The 13,582-nt window shown below is 42.6% G+C and overlaps 1 pseudogene; it reads left to right on the top strand.

The window, feature by feature from the left end:
• LOC122913330 overlaps positions 1–13,582 on the top strand; it is a 93,313-nt pseudogene that overhangs the window by 13,848 nt on the left and 65,883 nt on the right.

Here is a 13,582-nt window from a genome sequence, read left to right on the forward strand (position 1 = left end):
GAAGTCATGTGGTGATGTTGTGATCTGTGCAAGCATTTCCTTGATTCATATTTTAGTTGTACTTGTCATTCCCCTCATGTTTGTGTATAAAAAAGCTTGGGAATATAGTGAACACATCTGGCTCTTGGGTAGAGGACAAATAAGTTCATTGTACAGGAAAACAGATGTCTCCTTCTATGGCCAAGGATCAGGAAGCTATGCTAGATGTTCCTTGAAGACACTGGGGTGTGCTATGCTCAGAGTGTCCAACACAAACCCACAGCATGTGCAGCATCTCCCTGTATCAGTTGGGGGTGGGTTCTTGAGAAGTGGAATTAGTGTGATGAAGAAGTTTATGGTGTTTGTTATGACATGAGGCATAAGACACTTGGACTTTCACCTGGGAACCTCTTTTCTTCTGCCTGTAATGGGAGATTTTTACAGACCAACAGATTAGAGTGTGGAATGTGTGTCATCTTGGAATTTTTGTATTTCTTAGGATTATCCATGAACTTTATTCAAAATAAAATAGATATTTATAGATCTGGTTCTTGTTTTTTTTTTTTTTAAGAATTTATTTATATATTTGACAGACAGAAATCACAAGTAGGCAGAGAGGCAGGCAGAGAGAGAGGAGGAAGCAGGCTCCCTGCTGAGCAGAGAGCCCGATGCGGGGCTCAATCCCAGGACCCTGAGACCATGACCTGAGCTGAAGGCAGAGGCTTTAACCCACTGAGCCACCCAGGCACCCTCTCAAATAAAATATATAAAAATAAGAAAAAAAGTGTGGCTCTTTCTGAGCACAAGTCCCAACCATATGCCACTTCAATAAACTTACTAAGTTGCACCACAAATCATCACAGTTTTTCCTGATCACTGTGCTGAAGGATCCTATAATTTTGTTATCTAAAAACCCAAGCTGGTTGCCATTCCTTTGAATAGCCAATGCATAGGGCATAAGTTTTGATTGGAATGGAATATCAGCATTATTCATAAGGTGAGCTACTTGGAAAGAAGAAGGACTTATGTTCAAAAATCAATTCCAAGGATTTGGCAGGCCTTCAGAGTTTTGTTTTTTTTTTTGGTTTTTGTTTTTTTTTTCTTTTTTTTTTCCAATTTATTTATTTTCAGAAAAACAGTATTCATTATTTTTTCACCACACCCAGTGCTCCATGCAAGCTGTGCCCTTTATAATACCCACCACCTGGTACCCCAACCTCCCACCCCCCTGCCACTTCAAACCCCTCAGATTGTTTTTCAGAGTCCATAGTCTTCAGAGTTTTAAAAGAACTTGAGGACAGTGAATCATTAGGAGGGGACCAGGGCAGTCTGACACAGTTCTTGATGGCCTGTGCACTCACTGTGCTTCCTAAGGACCTCACAGAGGTGCCTGGATGTTGTGTATGTGTCCCCATGCATGGTTGTGCCAGAAGGTGGGATTACCAGTCCTGCTTGGAAGCAATTTGTGATGTACACATGTACAAAGAAGGGTTTCATCCATCCTTCATGGAAAGGTGCAGAAATTTAGACTATTAAGTTGGCCCAACAGGCCAAGGCAGGGTTTCAATTTAATTTAGAAACCTGTCTTCTAGGGGCACCTGGGTGGCTCAGTGGGTTAAGCCTTTGCCTTCGGCTCGGGTCATGATCTCCAGGTCCTGGGATCGAGCCCCACATTGGGCTCTCAGCTCAGCAGGGAGCCTGCTTCTCTCTCTCTGTCTGCCTCTCTGCCTACTTGTGATATCTCTCTCTGTCAAATAAATAAATATAATCTTTTTTTTAAATTTTTAAAAGGTTTTATTTATTTATTTGACAGAGATCACAAGTAGTTAGAAAGGTAGGCAGAGAGAGAGAGGGAGAGAGAAGCAGGCTTCCTGCTGAGCTGAGAGCCTGATGTGGGGCTTGATCCCAGGACCCTGAGATCATGACCCGAGCTGAAGGCAGTAGCTTAACCCACTGAGTGACCCAGGCGCCCATAAATAAAATCTTAAAAAAAGAAAAAAAACCTGTCTTCTAGGTTTGTCCTGTGAAACAAATGGCATCATTCCTTCCGCTGTGATGCTGAGTGTATGTATTTATGTATATACATATATACATATATATATATAATGCCATTTGTATATACACAAATGGCATTTGAGTATATATATACTCAGCATCACAGCGGAAGGAAATAATGTATATATATAAATTATATACATACACATATATACATATGTATACATACACATATACATATATATGTATATACACCTATGCATACATATATACACACATATATTATGTATACATATATACACATATAAAATATATATACATATGTATATGTATATATGCATATGTATATGTATACTTATACATATGTATATATAATATATACATACATATATACGTATATAATATATATGTGTATATGTATATATATTATATATACGTATATATATTCATATATATGTATATATGTGTATATACTCATCATCACAGCAGAAGGAAATAATGTCATTTAGAATCAATTAGATTGAGGGCCTTTATTAGGAAGAGAGCTGATCATGTGGGAAACAAAGGCAGAAGAAAACTTACTAATATCCTTATATCTACAGTTCATTGACATGTCCTTGAAATAGGCAGAGTGGCATTCCTCCAAGGACTCAACTGCCTTGATGTTAATATGTTGCTAACAGGAAAAGACAATCTTGACCTGAACCCCCCAAGCTCCAGCAGGATTCTGTAAGTCTATTTTAACATATAACATTTCTTTTGAAACTTCCTTCTTCTCTCAACCCCCCTACCTCCCTATTGGCAATCATCCCCGAAGCAGATGGCCCACCGAGAAGGGGCCAATGACTAAGGTTTTTTTAGATGGTAATAAATGACCTTTTCCCAAATACCACTAGCCCCTCAAGGTCCTATAAACCTTGCTTCCAAAATCCCTTATAGACTTTGGCTATCTCAAACTCCCTCCAACTTGAAAGTATATAATAGGCCATGCCTCATGACAGAGTGCAGCTCTTTCTGCCCCCAAGTCCTGTCCCCATGCTTTCATAAAATCACCTTTTGCACCAGAGACATCTCAAGAAATCTTTCCTTGCCATCAGCTTCAAACCCTAATGTTCTTTCCTACATGGATACCAGAGATTCACAGTTTATATCACAGAGAGTTGCCCACCTGTAACAGACTCATGAAAAAGTGTTCATCATCATTAGCCATCAGGGAGATTCAAGTCAGAACCACATTGAGATAACACCTTACACCAGTTAGAATGGCCAAAATTAGCAAGACAGGAAACAACATGTGTTGGAGAGGATGTGGAGAAAGGGGAGCCCTCTTACACTGTTGGTGGGAATGCAAGTTGGTGCAGCCACGTTGGAAAAGAGTGTGGAGATTCCTTGAGAAATTAAAAATAGAGCTACCCTAGGACCCTGCAATTGCACTCCTGGGTATTTACCCCAAAGATACAGATGCAGTGAAAAAAAGGGCCAACTGTACCACAATGTTCATAGTAGCTATGGCCACAGTCACCAGATGTGCAGAGCCAAGATGACCTTCAACACATGAATGGATGAAGAAGGTATGGTCCATATGTACAATGGAGTATTATACCTCCATAAGAAAGGATGGATACCCAATTTTTGTATCAACATGGACAGGACTGGAGATTATGCGGAGTGAACTAAGTCAAGCAGAGAGCACCAATTATGTGGTTTCCTTTAATTGTGGAGCATAAGGAAGGACATTAGGAGGAGAACATTAGGAGAAGGAGAGGAGAAGTGAGTTAGAGGAAATCGGACAGGGAGATGAAGCATGAGAGACTGTAGTTTATGAGAAACAAACTGAGGGTTATAGAGGGGTGGGGGATTCGGTGAGCCTGGTGTTGGGTATTAAGGAGGGCATGTATTGCATGGAGCACTGGGTTTGGTGCATAAAGAATGAATCTTGGAATACCGAAAAAAAAAATAAAATAAAACTTCAAAAAAAAAAAAAAGAAAGAAAAGAGAAAGAAGAGTTGCCTACCTTGAGGGCAAATATTGTTTGATAAATATTTCATCTTTCCTTTCTCCTCTAAATATAATCCCCTCTTTGGAAATTCTAAATCCACCTCCTCCTTCTTAAGTCAGTGACACAGGAGCTTCAATCACCTGTCTTTGTGCCTCATGTCTTTCTCGTTCCCATAATTCAGAACATCATTGTTTTCTTTATTGAAAATGTCTTACATCATTTTAAGTCTTAGACCAGCCGAAGAATTGAGAACAGCACAGGAAAAACAAACTTTCCTCTCCTCACATTCATTCTGTTGTGTGAACTGACCTCCATGCTTCAGACTGGGAACAGGACGTGCACACAGAGCTGGGAATCAAGGGCAGCCAGAGCTTCATTGCTTTGCCAGCCAAGGAGGCCTCAGCAGGTCGGGGCCGCAAAACCTGCAGTCTCCCAAAACTCTGATGGTGGAGAAGGCAGGGCTCGAACTCTGTTCCCAGCCCCAGCCTTGGTTCCCCTGCTTGGTCTGGTCACCTCCCCAATTCTTCCTAGCAGGGTCACCTGTGGAGTTTCAGGAAGGATATCCTCTGCGGGCCTCCCCCTCAGATTCTGTCTGTTGGTTTGGGTGAAAACAACACTGTTATGTTAATTAAGGGCTCCAGAAGATTCTCAGTGAGGCCAGTGGGGAGCCCAGCCCGAGGGCTTTTGGTGGTTTTCTGAGAGTGTATTTGCTGCTTTGGCCCTGGAGAGGTGACAGGGTCTCTGCTCCGTGAGTTGGGTCCATGCAGCCCGCTGTTCCAATGCTGATTCTGACATTGTGAGTGGCGGTGGGAGGGGACCGCTCCCTCCCCACAAAGCAGGTGAGGAAAATGCAGGGATGGGTGTCTTCATGGGAGCTCACAGTCTCTGAGCTGCTCTGGACACAAAGGGCTGGGAAGTTGGGCCTTTTCTGCATCTCTTGAGTCCTGCCTGCGGCCGAGCGGTGTGAGGATAAGGAGGCCTGTTGCTGGATTTCAGGGCATTTTCTCCTGATGCAGCTGTGATTTCCCACAGATCCCTCGTGAGGACGAAATCTAGAGGTGGAGGCGAAGGCAGAAATGGCCGGTTCTCAGGTGTGCCTGGTATCCCCGTGGAGCCGTGTCCTCTGTTTCTCTGCAGACCGTCGCGTTTAGAAGCTTCAGATGTGGATGCCTCAAATATGGGTGCTTCTCAATTCTGCGTTCACCTATTTATAAGATGTGGTCAGAAGTGATACTCATGGTTAGGTTTTTTGAATGCTTCTCTATGTCCCGGAGCCTACTGTCCTGTGTCCCCAACCTGGGCTTGGATAGTGCATCAGCCATTGTCACTTTGACTTAAAGCCCCTCGAGGAGTGACAATATTCCGTTGGTGGCAGATTTGGAGGGGAAGGTGTTGAGTCCGAGATTCCTGTGGCTGATGAGGTCTGGTCCTGGGATGTCAGGGAGGGAAATCATTTCTCATTCGGGTTCCTCTGTATTCTCGATCAGCTGTGTGCAGCTGGGGAGTAAGGAAATGCAGACATAAACTCGATGAGTAGGAGTCCAGAAAAACTTGGAAACTTCTCGCTTTAAGAAAGGGGGTGTGAGTGTCTTCATCTTTAGAACGTGAAAGAGATATTCTTTTTTATTTTTTTAATTTAATTTTTTAAAAGATTTTGTTTATTTATTTGACATACAGAGATCACAAGTAGGTAAAGAGACTGGCAGAGAGAGAGCAGGAAGCAGGCTTCCCGCTGTGCAGAGAGCCCAATGCGGGGCTCAATCTTAGACCCTGGGATCATGACCCCAGCTGAAGACAGAGGCTTTAACCCACTGAGCCACCCAGATGCCCCTGAGAGAGATATTCTACTTAAAGTCCACTAGAAGAGGGTGCCTGGGGGCTCAGTCAACTGAGGTTGCAGCTCAGGTCAGGATCCCAGGGTCCTGAACTGGTATCCCCGTTTCTGGCTTTGTGCCCAGAGGGGAGTCCGATTAAAGATTCTCTGCTTCTCCTGCCTTTCCCCATCTCCTCTAAAATATAAATCAATCTTGGGGATTGAGGGTGGTTAAGTTGGTTAAGAGTCTGCTTTCTGACTTCAGCTCAGGTCGTGATCTTGGGGACCTGAGATCCAGCCCCAAATCAGGCTCCTAGGTGGGCAGGGATCCTGCTTCTTCACCCCCTCTGATTTTCTGCCTGTTTGTGGTCTCTCTCTCACTCTCTGAAATAAATACAATATTTTTTTCAAAATTTTACTTATTGTGGCACTTGGGTGGCTCAGTGGATTAAGCCTCTGCCTCCACCTTCGGTCATGATCTCAGGGTCCTGGGGTCCAGCCCCACATCGGGCTCCCAGGTGGGCAGGGATCCTGCTTCTTCCTCTCCTTCTCCAGTTCTGCCTGTTTGTGCTATCTCACTTGTTTTCTTTGAAATAAATACAGTCTTTGTAAAAAAAAAAAAAAAAACTTTATTTGTAAGAAAAAGAGCACAAGTAGGGTGTGTTACGGGCAGAGGCAGAAGGCTCCCCACTGAGCAAAGACATTCCCCCACCATCCCAATGTAGGAGGGATTCCCAGGACCTTGTGTCTTGGCCTGAGCAGAAGGCTGATGCCCACTGACTGAGCCACCCAGGTGCCCCTATAAATATAATCTTTTTTTTTTTAATAAATATTTTATTTATTTATTTGATAGATGGAGATTGCAAGTAGGCAGAGAAGCAAGCAGAGAGAGTGGAGGAAGAAGGCTCCTTGCTGAGCAGAGAACCCCTTGCAGGACTGGATTCCAGGACTCTGGGATCATGACTTGAGCAGAAGGTAGAGGCTTTAATCCACTGAGCCACCCAGGTGCCCCTATAAATATAATCTTTAAAGAAGATGAAAATAAAAATAAATCTTAAAAATTCAAAGAAAAGAAAGGAGTAAACTAGCTGTTTCTAGCACAGGGATGCTGTGTTGTCTCAGTGTAGTGTGTGTCTCAGTCACTTGGGGCCCCAGACAAGTGTCCATGATTAGCTGGAAGTCCATCTAGAAGCACTGCCGGAATTCCCCTGTGGTGGAAGTTTCCTGAAGACCTAAAAGATCAGCAGGCAGTGGGGCACAGGAGAGCTTGTCTGCAAGGGGCAGTGTGTGGGGGTTGCTTTTTGGGAGAAGGAAGTTGAAGAGTTCCAGGGAACCTGTGGGACTTGCTCCTTTCTGCTCACTGTACCTGGTTGTCAGAAGCCCATTGGTTCCTTAGGGTCTTGGTAGTTTTGAGGTGGGTCCCCTGCTGGGCCTGTCTGGACTCAGCCAAGGGGACACTGGGGCCCTTCCTCCACTCCTTTGCTCAAGCCTGCTTGCCTAAAAGCAGCCTCTACAGATCGTATAGTGATTCAATCGTTTAGGTATATCTACTGTATTTCCAAAATCAGATTTATATTCTGAAATCCTGTTTTCAGTCCATTGGAAACACCAGTGATGATGTGTCCTTTGATGTGCATTAGACGCTGATAACATTTGTTTCCATTGAGCTGATGTGAACTTCTTTTATTGCTTTGGTGCTGTCTGCCAGATCCTCCCCTAAAATATTCCCATTTTCCCTCCTGTCATTTGTAAGGAACATGGGATACTGAGGAATATGCAGGAACTGTTGCATTTCAGGGCAAACTATTTCTATTGTATTTTTCTTGTTGTAGGTTCATTCTTTTTTCTTCCTTCCTTTCTTTTAAATGTTTTCTCAGCTGAGAGAGAGTGCTTGAGAGTGATGAAAGGGAAAGAGGGAGAAGCAGATTCCCACTGAGTGGGGAGTCCAACTCAGGGCTCTATCCCAACAGTTTGAGATCATGACCTGAGCTGAAGGCAGACCCTTAACCAGCTGAACTATCTGTGTCCCCCTTGCTTGTAGTTTCTGAAGAGAACAAAATCAGAAGAGGTGTGGATAAAATGAATTGTCCTTCAACTTCCAGTCTGTTGATAAATACCTGAGAAAGGCAGAGTAGGACAGAACAGCAGAAGTTTCATCAGATAAACTAGCCTTTTATCTTTTGTTTACACTGCTTTGATATCAGGGTACTGCTAACCTCACAGAATGGTTTTGAGTGTATTTCTCTGGTTCAGAATTAGAAGATTTTCTTTATTGCTACGATTTTGATAAGGACTGTCATGAATGGTTTTTGTAAATGTTAGTTTCTTTTTCTTGTCCTGAGCCATGGCTCACCATCTAACACCCAGGGGTTCTACCTACTGATTGCTAATTGAACAAAGTCACTACAAATATAATGAGAAGCCACAGCTACACAATTCTCAAGGACTATTGATCAAATTTTACACTGTATGTTTCTCCTGTTGTTTTGTGAGCATAGAGAACACAAGGAGAGTTTTAGGGTTTTGATCTGCACAGAATGCGATGTGTCATATTAAACTAAAGATAGATTTTGAAGTCCCAGAACTAAGTTGGAAGAAGCATGTGTACATACATACGTGTGTGTACCTATATCTTCAGAAGGAAAAGGAACCTTGGTTCAAACCAGGTCATTTCCAAGTTTGAAAACCGATGATTTCCTAGTAAGTAAAGAGATTCTAGATTTATAATAGAAATAGTTTTCTCTGTATTGTATTGAATTTGTGCTTCCTACATCTGGTGTATCTTAGTTTGAAACTCTCTTCATGCGAATCGTCTCTTACATAACTGGGTTTTACTCCTATAGGATCTACTCTGTTTTCCTTATTCCTGTGTTGACCTGCTGCTTATCTACCTTGATAGAGATTTTAACAAGAGTTTACATGGAATGACATGGTATTCAAAATTTAATTTAAATGTGAGAGTAGGGGCGCCTGGGTGGCTCAGTGGGTTAAAGCCTCTGCCTTTAGCTCAGTCCATGATCCCAGGGTCCTGGGATCGAGCCCCCCATCGGACTCTCTCCTCTGCAGGGAGCCTGCTTCTTTCTCTCGCTCTCTCTGCCTGTCTCTCTGCCTACTTGTGGTCTCTGTCTGTCAAATAAATAAATAAAATCTTTAAAAAAAAAATGTGAGTGCAATTCTCCAGGGGGCATTATAAATTCCTTTAGTTAAATTGAGACATCACTCCTTCCTTTGCGATTGGAGAAGTAAGAATTCCTTAGTTGTTATTCTTTTCCCTTCTAGGAAGTGATGTCATCCATGTTGGTCACTTCAGTGTCAGCACTTATTAGGGAAAAACGTGGAAACTTCATGATTTTTTTTTTTTTAACATTTATTTGAAGGAAACAAATATGGAACAGGGCTTGGTGCTGACTAGTTGTTCTAACTTAAACAGAACACAGTGTTCTGTAAGGGGTGATGGAGCAACAATGGTATCCCAGGAATATAACGCAATATAGGTCTCATCCAGGATGGATGGGTGACCTTGCAAGTATGATGACCTGTGGTTGGCAGTGCCCTCCCTCACTTCTACTCAGCCCTGGGGTGAATCTATCCTGTGCTCTGATCCATGTGCAAGGCACTGAATCATTGAGAAGTCCCCAATTACCAGCAGTGACAATTTCTGCTTCAAACAGCCTTCCCAACATTTGGGATAGCTTTCCCTATGTTGTTTCAGAGCCCACGCTATCCCTACACCCCTCTTGACCTGACTGAAAAGAGGATTTGTTTGAGTTGTAGAGACAGGTACCATTCAAGTTGGGTAGCATGGTACACTCATATCGAACATGGGATCAGTTGAAGGATAATACATTTTTCAGTAGGTGTTCTTCTGTGGTCAGCAATACCATGAAAGCCTGTTGTGTACATGCAGAAAAGAAGGTGGATATTTGGATATTTACATATCCAGTGAGTTGGTAGATGCTCAGGTCTTCTGAAATAGCCCAGAAAACCTCAAGTATAATCTAATTTTTACATGCCGTCTTTCTGGGATTGTCTGCCCCCAGCCATGTGCTTATACTTGAATTATCCTGGCCCCAGGATAACTGCCCAGCACCCGAGAGCAATCCATGTTTCTTGCAGCAAAGGAGACAGTGTAAATCTCATGGGACATAGTGGATTTGATTTGAACTGTTTCTGTTCTCATTCAGGGAAAGCCTTCCTCCCCAAGGCAGCACTCTCTCTACGCCATTGACCAGAACTGTCACAGGGGCCAGTCTATGCTGAAACACATTAACTGTAGCAGAGGTGGATGTGGAAGATGTTTTTGAATGTCTCTTCTTTGAATTTTTTCACAGTGTGTGGCACAAAGGCAATGACACTTTGCCCTGAAACTAAGTAGCTGTTTCAAGGAAGCCCTAAAATTGAGAGTGTTCTTAAAGTTAGTGCATGCCGATTTTCTGCTGCCTGCATTGGTGTGCTGATGAAGAGCTGCTTAAGTCTGCAATTGTTTATGATCTTCCAATAAAAAAAGTCAAATACAGATTTATCATTAGAGTACTATATTCAGTACTATATAATCCATAACATATATTAATGTTTTTCATGCATTTCTTAACTTAAAAAAGTATATATATAAGTTCCAGATTAGTTTAAAATAAAGAAAGCATACCTTCATTTATATTACAGAAAGCTCAGGTGAGAGACAGGGGAGGGGCAGAAGGTGAGGGAGAGAGAATCTCAAAGTGACTCCCTAGTGAGCTTGAGGCCTAACACAGCGCTCCATCTCAGGACCCTGAGACTGAGGTCATGACCTGATCTGAAATGAAAAGTTGGAAGTTTAACCCACTAAGCACCCAGGAGCCCCAGTTTGTTTGTTTGTTTGTTTGTTTGTTTAAATCATTTACTTTAGATCACACTAGTGAGTAGAGTGAAGACACAGAGAGAGAGAACCCTGAAGCAGACTCGCTGCTGAATGGAGAGCTGATGACGTGATCTAACCCAGGACCCTGACTTCATGAACTGAGCTGTAATGAAGAGTGGCTACTTAACCAACTGAGCCACCCCAGAACCCTTGTTCCCATTCACTTAAATTTGGATTGCTTTCATTCAGGAACGTGAACTAAGGTGTATCTGGGGTGATCTCAGCTCAGTGCTTGGTCAGTGCTGATGGCTTGGTTTTCTCCCTAGAAGCCTGTAAGAGAGGCTCTGCGGTTGTCTAGGGTCTCTGTTCAGGCTTCTAATAGCACAGGAATGGAGGCTAGCATCAGCCATGGGAAATGACTTAGAACATGCATAGCTACCCAGACAGAGAACAGAGAATGTTCTAGTTCAAAGCATTGGCTGGACACCCAAGTCAGTCACAGATGCTGGCAGGTCTCCTTAGCCAGGTAGGTTCATCTACACAGGAGAATAGGCAATCAGTGGACATTGTCTGTAATGGAGTCCCACCCACACTGACAGCTTTTGGGTAAAAGATTTCTACCATGACATTGGATGAATGCTACTTTGTTAGGTTCACAGAGTATCCAGGAATGTGTCTTTGGTGCTACAGTGTGCATCTTGGGTATCTTCCAGACCTTTGCATTTGGCCCTATGGCCGATGGTTGGCAGATCTTAAAGTCAAACCTTCCAGGTACATTGACTTTGGTATCTACCTTGCATGTGACTGTACAGCAGTGCCAGGTGAGCAGCAAGAGATCATGATGGAAAATGTTCCTGTACTGTGGTGGATATCTGAGCCAAATCACACATGTGCCTTATACAGTATTGTCACTCTTCCTTGAAGTCTTGTGGTGACCTTGTGATCTGTGTGAGCATTTCCTTGATTGATGTTTTAGTTATAATGGTCATTCCACTCATATTTGTGTATAAGAAGGCTTGGTAGTATAGTGATAGCATCTTGATCTTGGGTCAAGGACAGATGTACAGGAAAACAGATGGTCTGTTTTCATGGCCAAGGATCGGGCATATATGCTAGATGTTCCTTGAAGATACTGGGGTTTCCTATGCTCAGAGTCTCCAACACAAACCCACCCCATGTGCAGTGTGTCCCTGTATGATTTGGGGGTGGGTGGCTGACCAGTGGAATTAGTGTGATAAAGAGGTTTATGATGTTTGCTGTGTCATGAGCTATAAGACACTTGGACTTTGACCTGGGCACCTCTTGTCTTCTGCCAGTATTGGAACACTGTTATAGACCAACAGGTTATAGTATAGGATGTGTGTCATCTTGGAATTTTTACATTTATTGATATTATTGGTGGACTTCATTCAAAACAAAATAGACATTCATAGGTCTGTTTCTTGTTTGTTCATTTAAGTTGTTGTTTTGATTGTACACATAAGTGAATACGTATAGTATTTGTATGTCACTTAGTTCACATCGCATAACACCTTCTGGGTCAAACTACATACCACAAATGGCAAGATACAAAGAAAAAAGCTGAAAGAGACACAAATACAATGTATAGCCTGAATGATACCAGTGTGGAATGGAGAAGGATGATGGGCAACCTGAGGAAGTGGGAATGGGAAGTACAGGCTTCCATGGGGCGAAAAGAATACAGGGAACTCCTCCAGTGGTTTCCCCATAGCATTTTATGGTGCCAGATATTAGCTACTATTGGTGAGTATAGTAGTACCTATAGAGTTTTTGAGTCCACATGTTGTACACCTAATGTCATGGGACATTGTAGATTATATATTAATAGAAATGAAATCAAAGTGGATACCAAGAAGTATATACATATGTAGATTAGTATCTTACGAAGTTGCAGGTAAAGAAAACTAACCCTACTCTTCGAAAGAAGCTAATCCTAAGTTCTCATAGTAGGATAAAGTCGTAGGAAAGTAAACTGATCTGTATCACAGTGGAGATAAACTTCCTTAATGTAGAAGGGAAGGGACAGGGAAAGAGAAGCACGTGCCCAGCAGAGCAAAGAAGGGAATTGGAAGACCAAGAAGATCCTCTGGTGCTCACAGGCAGCCCAGGAGGAGCAGCCCAGGCTGTCCATGGAAGAACAGTCATTTCTGTGAGAGCTTCTTAATTCCATTTCCTTTAACTTGGTCTCTCTTCTTTCAACACTGAGGGCTGTAAGGAAGGCATTTCTTTTGAAGTGGATTCTTCGGGGAAGACCAGAAAGTGCAACCATGTTGTATAACTGGCAAAGTCAGTTTTCATTTTAGGCAAAGTCAGTTTTCAGAACTAAACCTATGTTCTAAGAGGTGATCCTGTAGCCTGAATCCATGTGGGGTTGGCTTGAATGAAGAGTGAAGGGAAGAGAAGGACTCCATACTCACCTGGATGCTCTGCCCCCTTTTAAGGAACCTTTGAAACTATCGTGATTCAGTCTGAAACTTTGGTCCATGGTTAGGAAATCAGTCTTAATAACTTGTCCAATTTTAGGAATTCCCTGCTTTGTTTTGTTTTTGTTTGTTTGTTTTTTCATAAATTTCCTTATTTGGGGGCACTGGGTAACTCAGTGGGTTAAAGACTCTGCCTTTAGCTCAGGTCACGATGCTAGGGTCCTGGGTTCGAGCCCAGCATCGGGCTCTGTGCTCATTGGGGAGCCTGCTTCTCCCTTTCTCTCTGCCTACCTCTCTGCCTACTTGTGATCTCTGTCTGTCAAGTAAATAAATTAAATCTTAAAAAAAAAAACAAATTTCCCTAATTATTATTATGTAATGGTTTATGGAGTTAAGGCATTGCCAGTTTTGTTTTATTGATTGAAAGGGGCATTACTTTCTGTGTTCCATTAATGTTAACCTTTTACTTTATTTACTTAAGACTTTTCTTTATTTCATTCCTCTACTAAATTTCA

Source organism: Neovison vison, chromosome 7 (assembly GCF_020171115.1).
Source record: "Neovison vison isolate M4711 chromosome 7, ASM_NN_V1, whole genome shotgun sequence".
In the NCBI taxonomy this organism is placed as follows: domain Eukaryota; kingdom Metazoa; phylum Chordata; class Mammalia; order Carnivora; family Mustelidae; genus Neogale; species Neogale vison.